General features: G+C 36.8%; 1 long non-coding RNA gene across 1 annotated transcript; it reads right to left on the reverse strand.

The window, feature by feature from the left end:
• Nucleotides 1-20,308: 20,308 nt before the first annotated feature.
• On the reverse strand, nucleotides 20,309-22,418 carry LOC120320237. The gene is made up of 3 exons (XR_005559928.1): nucleotides 22,357-22,418; nucleotides 21,338-21,380; nucleotides 20,309-20,426 (listed from the first exon to the last, which is right to left on the reverse strand). It is a non-coding gene; the product is annotated as an uncharacterized LOC120320237 (long non-coding RNA).
• Between the last annotated feature and the right edge of the window lie 906 nt (nucleotides 22,419-23,324).

The following is a 23,324-nucleotide window of genomic DNA, read 5'->3' on the forward strand; positions in this document are numbered from 1 at the left end:
CTGCATATCTTAGGTTGTTGATATTTCTCCCGGCAATCTTAATTCCAACTTTTGATTCATCTAGCCCTGCCTTTCTCATGATGTGCTCTGCATATAAGTTAAATAGGCAGGGCGACAGTATACAGCCTTGCCGGACTCCTTTTCCAATTTTGAACCAATCAGTGGTTCCGTGTCGGTTCTCACTGTTGCTTCTTGACCCGCATATAGGTTTCTCAAGAGACAAATGAGATGGTCTGGTACTCCCATCTCTTTAAGAACTTGCCACAATTTGTTGTGATCCACACAATCAAAGGCTTTAGCATAGTCAATGAAGCAGAAGTAGATGTTTTTCTGGAACTCCCTAGCTTTCTCCATGATCCAGCGTATGTTGGCAATTTGATCTCTAGTTCCTCTGCCTCTTCGAAATCCTGCCTGTACTTCTGGTAGTTCTCGATCCACATACTGCTGGAGTCTAGCTTGTAGGATTTTAAGCATAACTTTACTAGCATGTGAAATGAGTGCAATGGTGCGATAGTTTGAACATTCTTTGGCATTGCCTTTCTTTGGAATTGGAATGTAAACTGACCTTTTCCAATCCTGTGGCCACTGTTGAGTTTTCCAAATTTGCTGGCAAATTGAGTGTAGCACTTTTACTGCATCGTCTTTTAAGATTTTGAATAGCTCAGCTGGAATACTGTCACCTCCACTAGCTTTGTTGTTGCTCAGATTTTCTAAGGCCCATTTCACTTCACATTCTAGGATGTCTGGTTCGAGGTCAGTGACCATCTCATTGTGGTTATCTGGGATGTTAAGCTCATTCTTGTATAGTTCTTCTGTGTAGTTTTGCCATCTCTTCTTAATCTCTTCTGCCTCTGTTAGGTCTCTGCCATTTTGGTCCTTTATCATGCCCATCTTTGCATGAAACGTTCCCTTCATATCTCCAATTTTCTTGAAGAGATCTCTGGTCCTCCCTATTCTGTTGTTTTCTTCTATTTCTTTGCACTGTTCATTTAAGAAGGCATTCTTATCTCTTCTAGCTACTCTCTGGAATTCTGCATTCAATTGGGTGTATCTTTCTCTTTCTCCTTTGCCTTTCGCTTCCCTTCTTTCCTCAGCTATTTGCAAAGCTTCCTCAGACAGCCATTTTGCTTTCTTGCATTTCTTTTTCTTTGGGATGGTTTTAGTTGCTACCTCTTGTACAATGTTGCGAACCTCCATCCATAGTTCTTCAGGCACTCTGTCTATCAGATCTAATTCCTTAAATCTATTTGTCACCTCTACTTTATATTCATCAGAAATATGATTTAGTTCATACCTGAGTGGCCTAGTGTTTTTCCCTACTTTTTTCAATTTAAGCCTAAATTTTGCAATGATCTGAGCCACAGTCAGCTCCTGGTCTTGTTTTTACTGACTGTATAGAGCTTCTCCATCTTTGGCTGCAGAGCACATAGTCAATCTGATTTCTATGTTGACCGTCTGGTGATGTCCATGTGTAGAGCCGTCTCTTGGGTTGTTGGAAAAGAGTGTTTGTTATGACCATCGTATTCTCTTGACAAAATTCTATCAGCCTGTGCTCTGCTTCATTTTGTACTCCAAGGCCAAACTTGCCTGTTATTCCGGTTATCTTTTGGCTTCCTACCTTAGCATTCCAATCCCCCATGATGATAAGGACATCATTTTTTGGTGTTAATTCTATAAGGTGCTGTAGGGCTTCATAGAACCGGTCAATTTCATCCTCTTCAACACCAGTGGTTGGGGCATAGATTTGGATTATTGTGATATTGAATGGTTTGCCTTGGATTCGAATTGAGATCATTCTGTCATTTTGGGGATTGTATCCCAGTATTGCTTTTCCTATTCTTTTATTGACTATGAAGGCTACTCCATTTCTTCTGAGGGATTCTTGCCCACAGTAGTATACCTGATGGTCATCTGAGTTAAATTCACCCATTCCTGTCCATTTTAGTTCGCTGATTCCTAAGATGTCGATGTTCAGTCTTGTCATCTCTTTTTTGACTATGTCTAGCTTGCCTTGATTCATGGATCTTACATTCCAGGTTCCTATGGAGAAAAAATCTCTACAGCATCGGACTTTCCTTTCACCACCAGATATATCCACAGCTGAGCGTCCTTTGGGCTTTGGCCCAGTCGCTTCATTCTTTCTGGTGCTACTAGTACTAGCTCTCTGCTCTTCCCCAGTAGCATATTGGACACCTTCCGACCTGAGGGGCTCATCTTCCAGCGTCATATCTTTTTGCCTTTTAGTACTGTCCATGGGGTTTTCATGGCAAAGATACTGGAGTGGTTTGCCATTTCCTTCTCCAGTGGATCACATTTTGTCAGAACTCTCTGCTATGACCTGTCCGTCTTGGGTGGCCCTGCACGGCATAGCTTAAAGCTTCATTGAGTTACACAAGCCCCTTCGCCACGACAAGGCAGTAATCCATAAAGGGGCAATTGGGTTAGGAACCCAAATTATCAACCTATTAGAATGTTTACTATCATCAACAAAATATATGCAATTCATTCAAGAGAGGAGCTGCTGGGTTAGGCTGAGGCAAATATAGTGGAGAAAACGAACAGACTGACCTTAGAGCATGACATTCCCATATGCTGTGTAGACTAAGTTCTAATACTACAATTTTTGATTGATAAAATATATGTAAAATCCATTATATGCTGCATTTGTAGATTTTTAAGCCTGCCTTTGATTCAATGTCCAAAAATAAGTTGTGGCAAAACTTGAAGGATCTGCTACTGATAGACATTTGCTTTTACCTTTGAAAAAAAAACATCATATCAAACCCAAAATAAAAGCTAGATACTCCATCTAGGGCCATTTTTTAAGGGAAATTCCACTGAGGAAGGGAGTTAGGGAAGGTTGGCTGCTATAGTATTCAAAAATTACTTAAATTTGTTGGTCTCAGCCTTAGATAAGTTGGTACATCATCTACCAAGATAATGGGACCTAAGCATGTTTCAGCTCTCTTGTATGCAGATATTTATAGTGGTATTGGCATTAATATAGATTGATCTGAGAAAGGCATTATAGTCCCTTACAGAGTTTTGCTTGGAGGAAACTCTGGAGATTGATTATGACAAGACCAAGGATATAGTTTTGCAGGCTGCCCTAAGGTCCATAGATGGACACTAAATGGACATGAACTGTAACAGTTAAATTATATAAGTACCCTGGGGTAATATTTCAGAGTACAGGAATACACCCTACAGAATGCTGAGAGATCAACTTTGGCTATTCGAGTCTTTTATAGATATCAGGGAGTCTTATACATTCCAGCTGCAATTAAATTTATTTATTTATTTATTTATTTATTTATTTATTTATTTATTTAATTTATTTTTAAAAATTTTTAAGCCGCCCCACTCCCGGAGAACTCTGGGCGGCTAACAATAAAAACACATAAAATATAACAAAACAAACAGTACAAAAACAGTCATCCAGGGGTCAGATTTTATAAACCCCAGGCCTGCCGGAAAAGCCAGGTCTTAAGCAGCTTATGGAAAACCAACAGGGTGGGAGCGGTCCTAATCTCCGGGGGGGAGCGGGTTCCAAGACGTGGGCGCCATCACAGAGAAAGCCCTCCTCCGCGGCCCTGCCAAATGGCAGCTTGGCCGACGGGACCTGAAGGATCTAACCAGACGAAGGGAAATATGAAGTAGTAGGCGGTTTCGCAAGAAAAATTATTTCTTGCTAAAGTTGCATTGTTATATGCAACTTCCCTATAAACGCAGTCCCTGCCATCTAAATATTGTGAGATATATTTTCCAGATTCCATGATGCATACCTAATGGTATTTTCTGGTTGGAAGCTGGTGTACTTAACATTGAAATAATGGTATGGCTTAATTTCTTGAACTATTGGTTAAAAAGAGTTGCCTGCTATAATGGTCTGGTCCCCCTCTCTATCTTAGATAAGTTGAATCATTATGGCTATTCTCTGAAAGCCATATTAGCCTTAGTAAGGCAGAAAATAACAGATATAGACAATCAGGAAATTTGAGTCTCTATTACTATAGGGGTATATCTGGTGTTCAAATTATTAACCTTAGTTCATCTAGATCTCTGAGGCAGATTGGAATATCTAAAAATATAGATGGGCTTTTACTTTAGTATGTTTAATGTTTTGCCTATAGCTGTCTTGATAAGGAGGCATAAAAATAATTCTGTATAATGAATGGCTTTGATTGTGTAGGCCTGGTCATGTTGAAGCTAACTGCTCATTTTCTTCTGTACTTTCCCTGTTAGCAAGGTATTACGCACATATTTGATACCATTAATTGCAAATTATCTAAGCAATCCAGATTTATTGCATCTCTAGTATTTATTATCTAAATGTTGCTAAATGCTGATATATTGCCTGCAGATATCAAAAGGGAAAAAAATGCATGATTATTTGCAAGAACAAATATTGGAGAGCATTGATCATTACCAAGATAAGAAGGTTAATAGAAATTGTTGTATTATTTTCATCAGTTGGCAATCCCAGGGGAAAAAAGTGATCGTTGCAAAATCTAATGCTTTCAATATATGTTACACTCCAAGATGTTAAAAGTTAAAGAAAATGAAGACTGGTTCCCAGTTTGCCCTTGTGAAAAGAAAGGATTTTCTTCCATTCACAGAAATAACAGCAAACAAGCAGAAGTTCCATCTACATGGGCCAATTTCTCTTCTAGTAGTAGTTCCTAGAATCATTGTATACTCTTTTCCAGGAGTCGATTGGGAAAAATTGTTATACAGAAAAACAACAGCAAAAACAAATAATTGTAAATTAATTCAGCCACAGGGCATTGGAGAGTGTGTGTCAAAAAATCAAAAGGGGAGCTGGGACTGAGGCCCCACTCTTTTGCATGTGCTTTGCACATGTGATGCACATAAAAATGGGTTGGGATTTGATTGCATGATTGTGGGGGCCATCTTGATTTCTAATTACTTCATCTCACCCCACAGACATGCTTGTTCAACTCATACAAAACATGATTCTAAGTCATAGAGGAAAACATTAATTTTGTCAATAATTATTTCTTTTAGGTGATGGGAATTTTGGAAAGGTTTCACAAGTACTAAGGCACTGAGAGACATTTATGTTCCTTTACTCTTTCCAAATGTTCTACAAAATCACCACATCACTTTAGGAGCAATAGTAATATAAAGTGCATTTCTCAGACTGTTCTTTGAGTAACTCAACTTTCTTACTTTCCAGAAATCATCCAACTATAACTTTTCCTTGCCTTTTCATTAATGCAATATAAATCCATTTGTACCTATTTCAAGTCTATGAGTTGATTCCGGTACTAAAAGTTACATGGATGGTGAAACTGATATACATTTCATTTTTGTATTTGTGAAATGGTCCATTATTTGTTTGAGCAGAAAAAAATCCTCACCTCCAAATATCTTAAGGTCGGGAAGGAAGCAAATAACCAAACCAATTTAAGTGTCTGTTGAAATCTTTTACTTTTTATATAGAGGATGAGATGGCAAACTAAAAAAATGGCACACTATCGTATTAATTTGAGTTAAGACTAATGAAATGATTCTAAAGAAAGGTGAATCTAAGGTGCTGAAAAAGCAATTATTCATACCACAGCATGTCAAAGACCAAACAAAATGCAATGTTTTTTTTCATTAAACTTTAAAATGGCACTACTCAAAACTCTGCAAGTGCTTGTCAACACAGGAGCATTTACTTTACTTCATTTCTGATTCTCATTAAAAATAGGTTCTGGAAAACTATTGTCACTGTGCAAATAACAGATTGTCAGATTGTCGACTGAGCAATTTGCTTCAAGAAAGAAAACCAAGCACAACTCACAAACATAGGAACAAAGCAAATATGTCCTAGGGCAAAAGGAGAAATAGTAGTAGCATTTAAATGAGAATGGTTTTCAAGGTAATGAACTCTCTGCTACTAAAAAAAAAAAGTTTTTAAATGCAGCTGCTCTCCGGAGCTTGAACAGAAGAAAAAAAATATTGACAAGGAATTTATTGACACAGTTTGACCTTATTTCCAAGGGATGTGATTATGTGTGCAAGTCTGTAGAGATCAGAAAGTTGTTGTTTTTTTTTTTTCTCCCAAACAGCCATGATTTCAATGTAGAATGATAATCGAGAAAACACAGCCCATGACCATCTTGCATTCTTCCTGCAGGCAAGTTTCAGTAATTTCACACAGTTCTTAATTGAAATGCTTCATTGATTCCCCGGTTAAATGCTCCTCAGCTTCATTTCAGACAATAAGAAGCCTAATATATCCATGATGTCTGAGCCTACATATGAACAAATATCAGTCCCCTGGAATCTACATATTCAGATCTCCTTGAGCTGGGCTTTCTGTTATATGCAACCATGATGCTTATCTGATTTTTAGATGATAGTCTCATAAATTTCAAGTCACTCTGTTTTCAAACTCCTTCACTTCTCTTTTATTCTGCTCTGGCTGAATAATTCTCAAGGCTAAGGGGAGCAGTAAACAGAAATGACCTTCATCTAATAATGAAAGTGGGCATTATAAAGTAGATGCCTCCTGCCATCTAATATGTAAAGAGACAATAAGGCAAGTGAGCAGAAACTGAAGCAAGTTATTTCAAAAAATAATCAGTAATAATCATTCCTCTAAATCACAGGTGTCAAACTCATCACATCACGTGATGTGTCGCAACATAGCACAATTCTTTTTACATTCCCGGCAATGGGGTGGGCATGGCTTTGGTATGATGAAACCGGCTTGCAGGCCGGTGGTTTGATACCCCCTGCTCTATATATATGAAAGTGACTTAGGTATTGAAATAACAAGAATCATCAAAGGAAGCGGTGAAAACCTCAATGTATTATTTCAGCTGGTCTTAATTTGACCAGATGTTTGTCAAATACAATGTCATAAAACAAGCTACACACATCTATTCTAGAGCATGACCCACTGACACCATAGAATTTATTTCCATGTGAAAATATGCAGGTTTCAAATTTGAATCACTGTTGTGGAGCTGGATTATTTTGGGATGGCAAAGAATGGGATGGGATTTGAAGAATCAGTTCAAGTAGAGGTTGATGATCTAGGCTATGAATATATTACAAAATATTGCAAATTAATAACATCTGGGTCATACATGCCAAAATGTTCTGCTGATAACTAGATTAAGATAAATGAGATCAAGATGTTTTTAATTCCAAATTTCTGTTATAAGAAATCTTCCATTTTTCATGTCCTTTCAGACAGGTTTATAAAGTGTTCAGCAATTTTCTTTGGCAATAGCGGTTCTTTATAACTACACAAAATGCAGTGCCATAAGAGAAAAATGGATTCTATTGCTCACTTTTCCAAGTTTATCTCTGTTATGTTAACTTCTGATATGGTCTGTAATAAAAATCATCCAAACTTTGTTCTGCTTCTAAATAATTAAGATGTAGGTTGACCTTTATTTATTAAAAACTTGTGCTAGTTGAAAAATTCTGGCAGTTGAGGTATACACATCTTGATGTTCCCAGGGTCGAGAAACACTGTTTTAATTGATTTGTTTTTGTCCCTAATAGTTTTCTTTAAAATAATAGTAACCGTGTAGGCCTGTTCTTCGACTTTGGGCTGTCTTCCCAATTTTAGAAATACATTGTGCCTGGGCCTCTATTATTGTAGCTTTAAATAACAGCCAAACTTTTTAGAGTGAGCTTGCTCTTTCCAATTTACTTTAGAATTTCCACTCTCTCATCACTTCCATAACCAACTGCTCTAGCAAGTAATCATTTATAGTAACTTACAACTTCATCTGTCTGTCATGGTTTGAACACATATGCACCCAGTTGACACATTTGCCATTATCCCTTCTATCAATTTTACTCTGAAATTGACAGTTACCAGGACATGGTAGTTGTTCTGATATATTTTCTTTCTTGGCAGAAAGTGCAATAAAAAAGAATTAAAGTATTGAATTATGAACAATGTATTTTCCATTGATTTTATTACTGGGACTGAAATCTTGTCATATAGGAAAGAGTCATGCTTTTCGCGGACTATTGTAAAACTGACAGAGAAAGTCCTTCTAGCTGTCTAATATCAATATTTGTGTGGAATAATTACATTGCACGGTATCAATTTTGTTGTCTCCTTGTTGTTTTCCAACTCACTGATATGGCATTTCAAAAGAGTATCTGTTTCTACAAGATCAATGAATTTTCCGGAACCAAATGAATATGTGAAATGAATTACATGGCATAGTCAATCAATCACTCAGTAAAAATGAGTATAGGAATATTGTACATTATATTGACATCATAAGGGCTAGATCTCCAACAATTAGTTAAAAATCCATGTTTCATCCTAAAAGATACATAAATGCAACAGATATAATATAGTCTAAGTCTAACCTTTTTTTAAAATAAATTGTTATTAATTTTTTGTGGAGATAATGACACATGCAAGTTTATCAGCCTGTATCAAAGAATATTTGAAGAGAAGATATTGCCACTCTGCTTTTCTGACTGCTCATATGCTCAATTAATAAAAACTGATCATGTAGTACTTTTAATTAGTATCTGGATACATATTCTTCAGCTTTTTCAAAACTTGCAAAAGGCATTCTTTATGATTTAAACTAAACTCTAGCAAATTAAAAACACCTTCTTTGCCATAAAGCTTAAAGAGAAAAATAAAGTGCTTCCCCAAATAAACCTCCAAAAAGTGCATTACATTTCTGAAAATGTATTTTAGACTTAATAGAATTCCGTATTTTGTATAACTTACCCATATATGAGGACCACCATAACAAGACTTGAATACATTGGTAAAATTAGAACTGTCCAGTATGTAAGAGGTGCCAAATACTAAAGTGAGATTTATTTTATGCAGCCCTAGAACGTGCTTGTAAAGTCAAATGTCACTTTTTAGTATAGCTTCTGTTAAGCTTGATATCAAAGCTCTAATAAACCAATTTGGCTACACATGACGTGTGTGTGTGTATGTGTGTGTGTGTTTGTATGTGTGTGCATGCGCATGATGATTACTTTTACTAATCACTGCAAGATTTTGGAAGTGGTTTGCCATTAATCTTGAAGCATCATAAGCATTATGATGATTCAGAGTGCAACATCATGGGTAGTTATGCACGCTCTCAGAAAATCATATATTATGCCCCTAATCTGCAAGCTGCATTCACTGCTAGTCTGCTTCCAGGTCCAATTCAAGATATTGCTTTTAACCTTTACAGCCTGGTATCCCAGGAGGCGGGCCTTCTCTTCCATGGTTCCTGCCTTACAGAACTTTTCCCTGCTCTCTGCTGGAATCAGATTAATTCCATCCCTGATTTCATTCCAGAAGTTTCTCAAGACCTGGTTATTACCACCTACCTTCTTTTCATTCTTAACAATGTTTTTTATATATTTTTTGTAATGACCGTTTTAATATATTTGTTGTTTCCATTGATTGTTATATGCTGCCCAGATACGTTTCTATAAGATGGGCGGCTATATAAATGCGATAAATAAACATACAACTAAAAGTAATACCTGGTCATTGCTTGCTGAAAGAACGTAAGGATATTTTAAAGTAACATTATTCCTGCTGGCCAGAGTACACTTCAGAATGCTGAAGTGTTTGAAAGAGTTCCATTTCTCAGGGTTACCTTTCATTTTGCATTTACAATTCCACATAAGTCGTGATAGGCAACTTTTCTATACCCTAAATAAAACATTAGACCCGTTTTTTCTTGGTAGTGACAAGGCAAGGGAAGTGTTTGGTCTGCCTGAAGCCAGATGATTAGCTCACATGGGTTTGAGCTCAAGAAGTTCTGTTGTTGCTTGCTTTTATCAATAATAATAATAATAATAATAATAATAATAATAATAATAATAATAATAATAATAATAATAATGAATAATAATAATAATAATAATAATAAATAATAAATAAAATAATAATAATAAAAATGAAAGAACTAGTTCTTTCATTTCAACTTCTGTTTTATTTGCATCCACCTCTTTTAACCAAAACAAGGATGCGGCTTGGTTAAAAGAGATGGATGCAAATAAAACAGAAGTTGAAATGAAAGAACTAGTAATAACAACAAAAATGGTAGAAAAAAGAGCAAGAAAATCAAAAATTGGTCAGCACCAGGTGAAGATGAACTGCATGGGTTTTGGTTGAAACATCTAACTGTTATACACCCACTCATTTCCAAGCAGTTCAACAATATACTACAAGGAGGAGAAATTGAAAAGTGGCTAACAACTGGGAAAACCTACCTAATAATAAAAAAATCCAGCAAAAGGGGCAACACCAGGCAACTACAGGCCAATTACCTGTTTACCAACAACTTTCAAATTACTAACTGGTGTGGTAGCTGATGCAGTACAACAGCATCTAGTTGAAAACAATCTCTTTCCACCTGAGCAGAAAGGAAACCGCCCCAATAGCAGAGGAACAAAAGATCAACTCCTAATAGACAAAATGATCTTGGAAAACTGCAAGAGAAGGAAGACCAACCTGAATGTGGCATGGATTGACTACAAAAAGGCATTTGACTCTCTGCCACATGATTGGATAATAAAGTGCCTAGAAATAACAGGAGTCAGTAGAAACATCAGAAAATTTGTGCAAAGATCGATGGCACAATGGAAGACACAGTTGCAGATCAATGGTGAGAAGCTGGGAGAGGTTAATATCAAGAGAGGAATATTTCAAGGAGATTCATTATCACCATTACTATTGTTATTGCACTGTTTCCTCTGTCAACAATTCTGAATAACTCAGGTCATGGCTATCAAACATCAAAAACATCTGCCAGACTATCCCACCTCCTTTACATGGATGATCTGAAGCTGTATGGAAAAACATCATCTGAAATAGAATCGCTGCTCAACACTGTCCGTATATATAGCCAAGATATTGTTATGGAGTTTGGCTTGGACAAATGTGCCACACTTACTATCAAACAAGGAAAAGTAGTGAAAACTGAAGGAATCAAGATGCCCCACGAAAATAACATTAAGAGTCTGGATGAGGAAGATTACTACAAATACTTGGGTATCCTTCAAGCTGACAACATCAAGCACACTGAAGTCAAGAAAAAGATTAGAGGTGAATACATCAAGAGAGTGAAGAAGATCTTAAAGTCCAAACTCAATGGAGGAAATACCATAAAGGCAATCAACACCTGGGCAATCCCAGTCATTAGGTACACAGCTGGAATAGTGGACTGGACTCAAGCAGAACTAAAAGCAATGGATAGGCAGACCAGAAAAATAATGACAATGAATTATGCCCTTCATCCACGCAGTGACATTGATAGACTTTATCTACCAAGGCAAATAGGTGGGCATGGAATGCTACAAGTACATCAGATGGTTGAAGAAGGAAAAATGGCTTTGGAAGAATATCTGAAGAACAATGATGAAGATGCACTGAAATTAGTATATCAGGAAGGCTTACTAACTACTGGAGAGACCAAACTGGCCTACAAGAAAGACCAAATGAAGAACAGAATAGAGGCATGGGAAGACAAAGCACTACATGGCCAATACATGAAAAAAATAGCTGGGAAAGCAGATAAAAATAAAACCTGGCAATGGCTAAGAGCAGGAAAATTGAAGAAAGAGACCGAGGGACTAATTCTGGCTGCACAAGACCAAGCCTTAAGGACAAATGCATACAAAGTCAAAATGAGAAGACAGCAACAGACAGTAAGTGCCGCCTATGCAAAGAAGCTGAAGAAACAGTGGACCACTTGGTAAGCTGTTGCAAGAAGATTGCACAGACTGATTACAAGCAGCGGCATGACAAAGTAGCAACAATGGTGCATTGGAAGATCTGCAAAAAATATCATTTGCCTGTAAGCAAAAATTGGTGGGATCATAAAATAGAGAAAGTCATAGAAAATGATAAAATTAAACTGCTCTGGGACTTCAGAATTCAAATAGACAAGCACTTGCAACATAACACCCCAGACTTAACAATTGTCGATAAGAAAGACAAAAAAGTCTGGATAGTGGACGTGGCAGTGCCTGGAGATAGCTGAATAGAAGAGAAAGAACTGGAGAAGATAACAAAATACAAAGACCTACAAATAGAAATAGAAAGACTGTGGCAAAAGCAAGCAAGGATAGTACCAATAGTAATAGGCTCCTTAGGTGCAATCCCAAAACAACTGGAGCACCACTTGAACACCATTGGCATCGACAAATTCACTATTAGTCAATTGCAAAAGGCGGACTTATTAGGAACTGCTCCCATCCTGCGACGATATCTGTAATACCATCAAACATCCACATCTGCCTATCCGAGGTCCTGGGTAAGGACTTGATAGGTAGACAAGATGCCAAATCCAGTCTGAACATCTGGCTGACTGTGCGATGATCAATAATAATAATAATAAAGTTGGAAGGGACCTTAGAGGTCATCTAGTCCAACCCCCTGCTCAGGCAGGAAACCCTATACCATTTCAGACAAATGGTTGTCCAGTCTCTTCTTAAAAACTTCCAGTGTTGGAGCATTCACCACTTCTGGAGGCAGGTTGTTCCACTGGTTAATTGTTCTAACTGTCAGGAAGTTTCTCCTTAGTTCTAGGTTGCTTCTCTCCTTGATTAGTTTCCATCCGTTGCTTCTTGTCCTGCCTTCAGGTGCTTTGGAAAATAGCTTAATTCCCTCTTCTTTATGGCAGCCCCTGAGATATTGGAATACTGCTATCATGTCCCTCCTTGTCCTTCTCTTCATTAAATAGACATACCCAATTCCAGCAGCCTTTCCTTATATGCTTTAGCCTCCAGTCCCCTAATCATCTTTGTTGCTCTTCTCTGTACTCTTTCTAGAGTCTCAACATCTTTTTTACATCGTGGTGACCAAAACTGGATGCAGTATTCCAAGTGTGGCCTTACCAAGGCATTGAAGAGTGGTATTAATACTTCACATGATCTTGATTCTATCCCTCTGTTAATGCAGCCCAGCACTGTGTTGGCCTTTTTGGCAGCTGCAGCACACTGCTGGCTCATATTTAAGTGATTGTCCACTAGGACTCCAAGGTCCCTCTCACAGTTAGTACCATTGAGCAAGGTACCCCCCATACTATACCTGTACATTTGGTTTTTCTTGCATAAATGTAGAACCTTACTTTTTTCACTTTTGAATTTCATTTTGTTAGATAGCGCCCAGTGTTCAAGTCTGTCCAGATCCTTTTGTATCCTAAGCTGGTTTCTTGAGTGCAGCTGTGGTCTTGCATGAGCTAGGATTTTGGCACCTAGGACACTATGTCTAAATATGGCATCCAAATCTTCTTGGTATCAAATTAACCTCAACCTTATCCAATATTTTATTCCTTTAATTTTTTTTAAGGAACAGGATTTGATTCCCACATCTTTCCTATTTCCAATAAATAGAAAGATATGGCAATACATCAGATATGTACAATATATATAGTAATAATTATAGTAAAGTAGATCTTTACTCTGTATGTCATGTTTATGAACAAGGCACTGTATCATGGTGCCTCCTCCTAACAAACTCTTTAGATTCTAAAGAATAGACTCTAATGTTACTATAAAACAAGAAGCTTTTTCTGGTTGTATTTTCATATATGAAGGAGAAAATATATTAATGATTATTATTATAAAATTCTTAATATACATTAGGTTTAGAAACACATTTCTCTATCTTCATTCTGATAAACAGCATGTTCAAATACATTTATTTCTTTCAGCATTCCAAGTATTTTCTTGAATTTAACCAAGCCCTGCCAATAAATCACAAGTGACTTCATGGCTGATGACAACATCTGCCCCTATTTTGCTTGTCTTCCTGTGCACGATTGATTTTTCATGGATGTCTGCTTTTTAGCACAGCAGCCTAATTTTTTAAAAGAGAAAAGTCACTGTGATCGGCCTGTTAAAAATCCTTCCCAGAGGAAGCTTTTAAACCCTAGTGGAACTGAATTTTGCCTACTGTTCTCATTTTTCGTGTTTCATGCTCCATTTTATTTTTTAAAAATTATGAACAGTCATGAAAGTACTAAACCATTATCAATATGACTGACTAGATTTATTAAGGAGAAAGTGTGGCAAGCCCCACACTTCTGGGAGATTCAGGTCTGTAACTAGGAAGCTCTGTTTCTCTGTGGCTTCATCATGGACTAACATCTCTCTGGGGATCAGGCTTGTCCTTTCTTAATTTTTCAAAAACTCTTGAAAACCAAGCTGTTTTGAGAGTCTTCCCCTGATTTGGTACTGCTACCTTTATTTCTGTTTTTAATAATACTGTTATTTTATTGTTCCTGTTTATGACAGTTGGGTTTTTAAAATTGTGCCTTGGGTATTTTAAATTGTACTATTTATTTGGCAAATGCCTCTGAGAATCTTGTTGACTGCAGTAGGATAGAAATATGCCTAAATAAATGTAACCTAGGTGGGATATAAACAAATTAAGAAATAGAGTTTCTAAGGAGTACCAGAAAATTAAAAAAAAAATAGTATTATAGGAGCTTCTTTTGCATCAGATCAGACTAAGCTATCTGTCTGGTTTTGTATCGTCTCATTTCATCTAGCCTATGATCTAATTTGAAGCATTATCTGAATTGAGTCTATTCAGACCTTCAGCAACCTAGGTGAGCCTGGTTCATATGGAAGAAAAGAAGGGAATTAAAAAGAGTTTGACAACAGAGATAAAAGGGGATATCAGGAAGAACAAAAGGCAGGGAAAAAAGAATTGCCAGGAAGAAGGGAAAGAAGGAATACTCCAAGTAGGGCAAAAGGGATAATCCTACCTGTTTTAGGGTCTAGCCCCATTCTGTGTTTGCTTAAGCATCACTCACTCTAAGCAGAAAGCCCTTACTTAAAACAAACAAACAAATCTTGCCTTTCTCTATTATTCCCCAGATTTGTTGACCACATACAGTATAACCACCTTGAAGTTGCTAGGAGCTGAATTTAGGAAACTCTGTGTGAAGACATGTTGTTTATCACTATTTTATATCTCTTTTCTAAGCTAATGTTAGATATATGTGCAATTTGTCCCACCCCACCCCCCTCCCCGATTTTTGGAAAGGTCTCATAATATTAGAATCTAGAAAAATAAGTGGGACATTTTGAATTCTGAAAACAAAGCAGCAACTTCAGTTGCTGTACTTTGCAGACTGTGACTATATTCACATGAGAAACTTAATTCAGCTGAAGACAGTATTAGCACATCATTGAACCCAGTAACCAATTTAGTTCTTAGCCTAAAAAAACAAACAAAAACCCTTTAGTTTGGTGCTAAACTCTTTTCCTTCAATCTGCCAAATTGGGTGACCATAAACTTAGTCATATAGGTTAACACATCACATTATTATTATTTTTGTAGGTTGACATAGCTGGAATTTGGAATGTACCCACAAAAAGTGGGCTTCCCTAAAAATTCCTAATCTCAGAATTTGTTTTCCCTCAAAAACTCTCCTGTGAAGCAGGTTGAACTGAGTGGCTGCTTCAGAATCACCCAGTGAACTTCGAGGGCTGAGGTGAACAAGAATGTATACCTTCCCATTCCTAACCCAGTACCTTGACCACTATCCCACACTGGCTCCCTGTTTTGATTTGATCTTCCAAAGTGTGTTTGTGAGGAGGAAAAGGAGAGTCAAATTGGAGAAAAGCAAGGAAGGAAAGTGGGTGAAAGGGATTTCACCCTTCCTGTCTGCCATAGGTTTCAGCCCAATAAGATAACTGCAGATATTTTTTAAAAAATAATAAAAAATAGGTCACAATACTGTAAGAAAATAGAAAAAGAGAAACTTGGCTATTTTTTTTTTTTTTTTTAGAAAGGAGGCTGAGGTATCAATCAAAATTCAGTCTAATTAGGGCAGCCTTACACTGAGTTGATCATACGCTGTGATGATTTCCCTTGAAAGTTAAAGGCTGACTGGGTCAGTTGCACCATGAGAACAGAGCAAATATTTTCTTGGCAATTTAAAAAGATGTTGTGTCTTTACTTGGTTTTTGATTTAGCAGGAAGAATTTGTGAAAAACGTATTCTGCAGATGAAAAATAAATTAAACATACAGGAAAGAGAATTGTGAAAGTATTGATCTGGTTGCCATTAGCTGTTCAAAACTTCTGAAAGTTTATATATATATATATATGGAACTCTGACACTGCACAGCTAACAGCACTACTTATCTCTAGTGATCTACACCAACAGAAATCAATAAAAAGTTCTTCTGGTTGTCATATACCTTTATATATATATATATATATATATATCCAGTGCTACAAAAAGAGATATAGGACACCTCCCCTAGTTAAATGTCATTGAAATTGTCCTTAGCATTCTTCAGAATTCTAACATACCATCTGACTATTGTTTTCAAAGTTGAATTTGTTTTTGTGAATTCTGGTTGCCATTCATAAACCAGACATCTCACCCAATTCTTTAGATCTCCCAGTAAAGTAATAATTTGGGTTGATATATTATACTAAATCATAATGTGATTTGTTTTCTTTTGGCTTAGTGTGTTGTATGAATCCAGTCGTTGTGGCCTAATAATCATGGCTTCACGTGATGCCTGAAATCAGTTTCAATAAATGTAACCTAAGGTACCAAAACTGTATGCAGATCCTGAAAGCAACTGTGGCTCCAGAACATCTCAAATAGTTATCACTAAATTGGAATTGCTAATGTAAGATGAGAAGGCACTTATTAAGTACATGATAAGGGAGTGATCATTATTAAAATATAGAAGTTAAATCAAATTCACGGAGTGGAGATGAAACCAAATGTTATTCTCCTCCAGTTCCTACCTTTTTGTACCACCAAAGGCCAGAAAATCTTGTAAACCATCTGATTTAATTCCATCTTCTGCTTCTCCAACTGTTGGCTCCATTCTAATGTCCTCTTGAAGTCCCCCAGAGGTGAAAAAACCCACTGTTTCCTTCCATGATGGTCATCACTGTTGTGCTGCTTTTACCTTATAAATATTCACTGAAATCTAGTTTCCTGTAGCAAAGGTTCAGGGAGCTCTGGGGCAAAAATACAAGTTCTTTGTCTACTGCTAGGTGACAATATATACAGCATAATAAACAAAAAATATATCCAGTGAAGTAAAGTCATCACCATCACCATTAGAAAATACATAGATCAAAGGGAACAAAACAACTATTGCACCAAAGGGGGAGGGAAGAGATCATCTAAAAGTTACTCCAATGGAAAATCAGCAAAGAGGAAATTAAGTAGCTCTGCCACATCATGCCAGTTACCAACAGACTGTTTCCTATATGGGCAGAATCACATGCTGTGCACATGAACGACTCCCCTGCAAGAGTCACCTTGCAGGGGAGGATGGGCAGTAGAAAAATGTAATAAATAACCATCCCTACATTTTATGCAACTCCAATAAAAGGGCTCTGTAAAGAATTATTTCTTTTTTTGTTAATAAAGATTTGTGAAGTGGTTTACGATGAAAAGGAGGAAAGACACGAGGAAGGACTTGAAAGCAAGTTCCTCTGTGACCAGAGGAGCAAAATCCACTTGAAATTGACAGTCCTATATGCACCTGGGTACCAAATTGTATATGTAAAAAAATCAGCATATCATCACCACCATTTAGAGGCTGTCCAACTCTACATGGCTTAGAAATTTAGAAAACGAGGGGGGGAGGAAATAAGGAAAAAATCTGAAGCATCCAGATAACTGTTACCGTATCTCATACACTGCCAAATCTCACTATCACTGAATGGGCTGCTACCCTAAAGCCTGAGAGAATAGCTAATTATTAAATTATTAATATTAATTATTAAAAGTTGCAGCATCTCATCATCAGGATGCAAGTTACATGGATCTCTGGGATGGGTTATGGAGTATCATTCAAAAGGGCAATTAGTGACACAATACTGTGAAGCCTATTGGGAATCAATTTAGAATCTGCAACACTGATATTATGTGCAAGTAGCTTATTTCACCCACTACCAAGACAGCTGCTAAATTTTGGATCAAAAGCAGTTTCCAAGGAGGCACCACATCTAACCATGGGTTGTCAAGAGCATGAGTCACCTTGGAAGATAGCACCTGAAGCTTTTGGTTGCTGCAAAATTATATAAGGTAAGCAGATTTCACCTGGAGAAAATGAAGCTAGAGTTAACAAGGTTCTATGACCTATAAGGTTTCATACAGCACCTTGAATTGGACCTGAGGCCAATTAGCAATTACTGCAGCTACTGCAAAATAAGTCTTGCAATATTGAATATCTGTAGCTCGGGTGAAAGTTCGTTCTCAAAGCTTGTGGGTTGGTTTCCAAACATTTTGTTACCAGGCTAGGTAACATCTTCAGCAGAATTTAGGGGATGTCACTGTCAGTGTTCTTCTGTTTGTGACAAACCCACACCTGAAGCCCTTATACTGTAAAGAGAAGAACACTGACACTGACATCCCTTAAACTCTGCTGCAGATGTTACCTAACCTGGTAATGAAACCTTTGGAAACCCAACCCACAAGCTCGGAGAATGAACCTTCACCCTCAAAATAAGTTTTATTCTGCTATACTGGCTGATCCTGGTTAGCTATACAGACAGCTGCATCTGGTGCTAGCTGCAACTTCTGATTTGGTCTTCAAAGACAGCTCTATGTAAAGTAAAGGTATTGTGGTTAAACTGAGAGATATTAAAGACATGAGCCATTTATCTTCAGTTCCCCCTGGTTTGGGAAAGGGTGCAGCTAGTGAGTCTGCTGAGCCTGGCTGAAGGCTCTCCTGCCCACATTCCAGCAGGAACTGTGAGTCCAGGAGAACTCACAAAATGCACACTAGCTCTTTCAGATGGAGCACTCATCTTCAGAAGAGTTAAAAGAGCTGTGATAAAGGAGGCAAAACTATGATTGTTTCCTCCAAAAACAAAAACTTGCAAAATAATATGTTTTAGTTTGATCTTGTCCATCATACTTCATGCAGGCCTGTTGAAATCAGCTTTAATGTATTGTTCTTGCTGCCTCTTTTCATATGCTTAAATATTATTATTTGCCCTGTAAAATAATCTGATAATGTTCCAAAACAGTCTAGCAAATTGTTTCACATAGTAGCCAGCTATATACCCCTGGGAAGCCCCTAAACAAGTGACTTTTGCTAGCAGGTACAAAAGAGTCATGCCATCTGTAAACCTATAAATTCATGTACAAGCACCATAATTGACACACAGGAGAACACAAACCTCAAAGGTAAACACTGTTAGTAACAATAAACCTTTTGAAGGTTTTTTATTGGACTTTGATCACTCAAAATGATATGGTGCTGTTCTTCTAACCAAAGATTGCAGCCAAAAATATTTAGATTTGAAACAGTAGAGGAATACTAGATGTATTACAAAATAACATTTTTCACTATTTATTGCAGAACTTAAATCATATTTCATAATACGTATATATTATTCATATTCATAAAAAACAAAATATTGTCCCAGCATTAAAAGGCTATTTATCTCTGAATGCCATCATTAATTTTATACTAGTGAATATTATCTGAAAAGCTAACTGGTTTTCATTGGAGTTTTTCTGGAACAGGAGACTTATGTTCTTTCTTACTTGCCCAGTCTTTTGATGTTCTTCTTAAATTGGTTTTTTACAACAGCTATTGTCTTCTATGAATGGAATTTCATTCTGAAGCCTTGTTTCTGTTGTAAGAGGGAATTGAGCACTGACAGAAATGTAACAAGGAACACATCTGCATGACAATGAGTATTCAAAGATCCATAGCCAGGGCCAAGATCCCACGAGTTACTCTGAATGTGAGCAGAAATTTAAGAGCTGTTCTATGCAGTAGTCAATAGAAACAAAAGAGAGAAATCTTCTTTGATGTTCTAAATCATAACAAAGTGACAGGAGAGAATAATAAAGATGTACTAGGTCTACTACTGGTATCACATTTATTTTTTATCTTGCCTTTATTATTATAAATAACTCAAGGCAGTGTTCATACTTAACACTCCTTTCTCCTTTTACAAGGAGTCTTCAAGTTACGATAGGTCACTTAGTTATACAACAAATTATAGCAGACCTCCAAAAGGTACTTTTGACCTGGTTTTCAATTTATCATAGCTGCACACAAATGCACACAATCACATGATCACATTTTGGGCACACGGCAACTAATTCACCTTTACCTTTATGGCCATGTGCAGTGACTGCAGTTTTTGATGGGTTTTTTTTTTTGTTGTTGTTGTTGTTGGTTTCCAGTATTTACTTCTGGTTTCTGGCAAAAAAACATGCATTGGGTAAGATGGATTTACTTAACAACTGCTACAAGAAATGCTGAAAAATCAGATCTGGTCATACGATACCTCAATTTATGATGGCAACATTTTAATTCTGGGATTGATTACAGTCGCAGTTCCAGGACAACATGTAGTTTCTCCATAAAAAAATCTCCTGTGAGATGCGTTGGGCTGAGAGTGTGTGACTGTTCCAATTTTCAAGCAAGTAATGAGACTCTTCAATTGTACTGAATATACAATAAGGTCATGCATAACTAATAGTGACATTCAATTCATGTGCTTAAGATCAAACACTTGTGATAAATATAGTAATTTTAAGTTTCACCAAGCTTAATATAAGTTAAATACCATGTTGGTTAACAGGCTTTATTCACCAGTACTGGCAAGAGACCATGTCAAAGAAAGAAAACGTTTAGACATCTTTGAGTCTAAATTATTGCTGATTCAGGAGTTTCTGGTTCAGGATTTATTGCTATCCTTTGTTTGCAAAATCAGAGATTCTACACTACTATTCTGGGATTTATGGACTTCCAGATGTAACACCCAACATACTGATCTTGGCTATGCTGGAGTGGTGGATAATGTAGTTCAACCAATGGAAACTAATCAAGGAGAGAAGCAACCTAGAACTAAGGAGAAACTTCCTGACAGTTAGAACAATTAACCAGTGGAACATCCTGCCTCCAGAAGTGGTGAATGCTCCAACACTGGAAGTTTTTAAAAAGAGACTGGACAGCCATTTGTCTGAAATGGTATAGGGTTTCCTGCCTGAGAAGGGGGTTGGACTAGATGACCTCCAAGGTTCCTTCCAACTTTATTATTATTATTGTTATTGTTATACTCAGGGGGCCCAAAGGTTTTCTGATTCCTAATTTAAAATGTACCTAATCATATTTTCAGGACTGAACTGCTAAAAGATACTTTACGGTATTTTCTGCGATTTATCCAAATGTACCCCACTGGAATAAAATGACCAAATTAATCAAGGAGCTGAATAGGAACAATTCAGAAGTTGTTAGTAGCCTAAAGTGTGGAGGCTTTTCCTAATCCAGTCTTCATGAATTTTTCAGCTTGACTTTCAGCAACAAGAATTGGTCCATGAGGAAATGAACGATCAATGAAATACAGATTAAATTACCTTTAAAACAGAAATGCAGGAACAACTTAGAGCAATCAATAGCCTAAAGAAAACAAACACAAGTAAAAGAAAAAGTTGACACTCTCAATAACAAGCAAAGGAGTAATAAAATGAATTAGTCCTCAAGTTTGGGAACAAGAATTCTTTTGAAGACTTTTAAAAGCTATTGATTTCTTCTTCTTACAAGAATATAGATTAATCAGTAATTGAATCCAATTCATTTTCAATTTGAAAGGAGCAGGGAAATGCAGAACCAGAAATGAGTGGAAGCTTGACCACCCATCAACTATGGTTTGTAAAAACCATCACTGTCTGTTCTTTATTGTGCAAATGACAGTTCCCCCAAAGGAATTGTTACAATAAGTATATGGTTCTAGATGAAACCGTAACCCTACCCCTTGACTCTTGCAACAGAGTCCTTCTGTTATTATAAGTCTAGAATATGCCTGAATTTTTCATCTTGAAAATTTTGGTCTATAGACAGTACGCGAGTAAAGTACAGCTATATACCAATAGCTGAAAATTAGATGATAAATGTTTTCCTTACATAAAGATTGTAAAGACTAATTGTCACAGTCTTCATAAACTTCCTTAACAATGCTCATGATACTGGCCTCTCTCTTGTTCCTGTTCTTTAACTCCAATTTTCTAAATTTGAATGATTATAGGTAGTCCTCAACTTAAAACAATTCATTTGGTGATTGTTTGAAGTTACAAAGGCACTGAAAAAAGTGACTAATGACCATTTTTCACACTTATGATCATTGCAGCATCTCCATGGTCAAGTGATCAAAATTCAGATGTTGGCAACTGATTCAGACAGTATTTATGCCAATTGCAATGTCCTGGGGTCATTTGTTCTTTTTCAACCTTCTGACAATCAAAGTCAATGGGGAAGCAAGATTCACTTTACAACTATGGCAGGAAATGTTGTAAAATGGGACAAAATTCATGTAACAACTGTCTCACTTAGCAACAGATATTTTGGGCTCAATTTGTGGTTGTAAGTCAAGAACTACCTGTATTTTCTCCTTTGCTTTGCTTTGCATTGCTTTCACATGAAAGATCCTTTATTTCTGAGCTGCTGGCTTCAAAAGCTGTGTTCTTCCCTTGATTCAGGTCCTTTAACAGTGAGACAGGAGAATATCTTAGCATGGTACCTTGCCCCAAGTATCTCAGAAAAAAAAAACAGCATTTCAGATAATTAATTATGTTTTGTAATTTTTATTTAAAAGGCAAAGGTATTCATGGAGAGAAAAAAATCAATCTGACATTTCTCAAGCTATCTGACCCATAAAAATTGCAACAGCATGAAGAATGAACAGTTTTGTTACAAAGAGAGGTAATGGCACAAGAAGAATCTGTATCTTTATCTAGCTCTCTATATCTAACCTTAAATATATATCATAAATAAATATCAATATGTGGTATGATTGTTAAAGATCTGTCATTTTAGAAGAATTTGGCCCCAGTTTCATAAATGCAAATAAATTGCAAACTAAGATGAGAAGTACCGTAAGTTGCAAAGAGATGAGAAGTACCGTAATCTTCCAGTGCATGTTTTTTAATTTCCTGAAGGACTTCAATATATATAGCTCTTTAATCATAGAATAAATTATTCTTTAGTAGTAGCAACTTAGCATATCTCTTCAAACTGATTTGTTTGTGTAAGAACTCATCAATGAACTTGCATCATTTAAATCTCATTTCAAGAAGTAAAGTGATTCCACACTCTTGACTGCACGACGCTGAACTATATTGCTGGTATGCAAAACCCCAATCCATCTATCAAAACCTTGCTGCATGTCTGTTACAATTATGTAGAGAAATAATTGTCAATCACCTCTGGACAGGAAGCAAGCCAAGTGCAGCATCCTGATAATGTCTCAGAAACAGGCAGGACTTGAATAGTGCAAGGACAGCAGTATTCAGATCTCTTTGATTTACATATCTTGAGCTACATTATGCTCAGAGAAGAATATCTCAT

The sequence above is a fragment of the Crotalus tigris genome, unplaced genomic scaffold, assembly GCF_016545835.1.
Source record: "Crotalus tigris isolate CLP2741 ecotype Arizona unplaced genomic scaffold, ASM1654583v1 scf7180000021232.520764, whole genome shotgun sequence".
Lineage (NCBI taxonomy): Eukaryota > Metazoa > Chordata > Lepidosauria > Squamata > Viperidae > Crotalus > Crotalus tigris.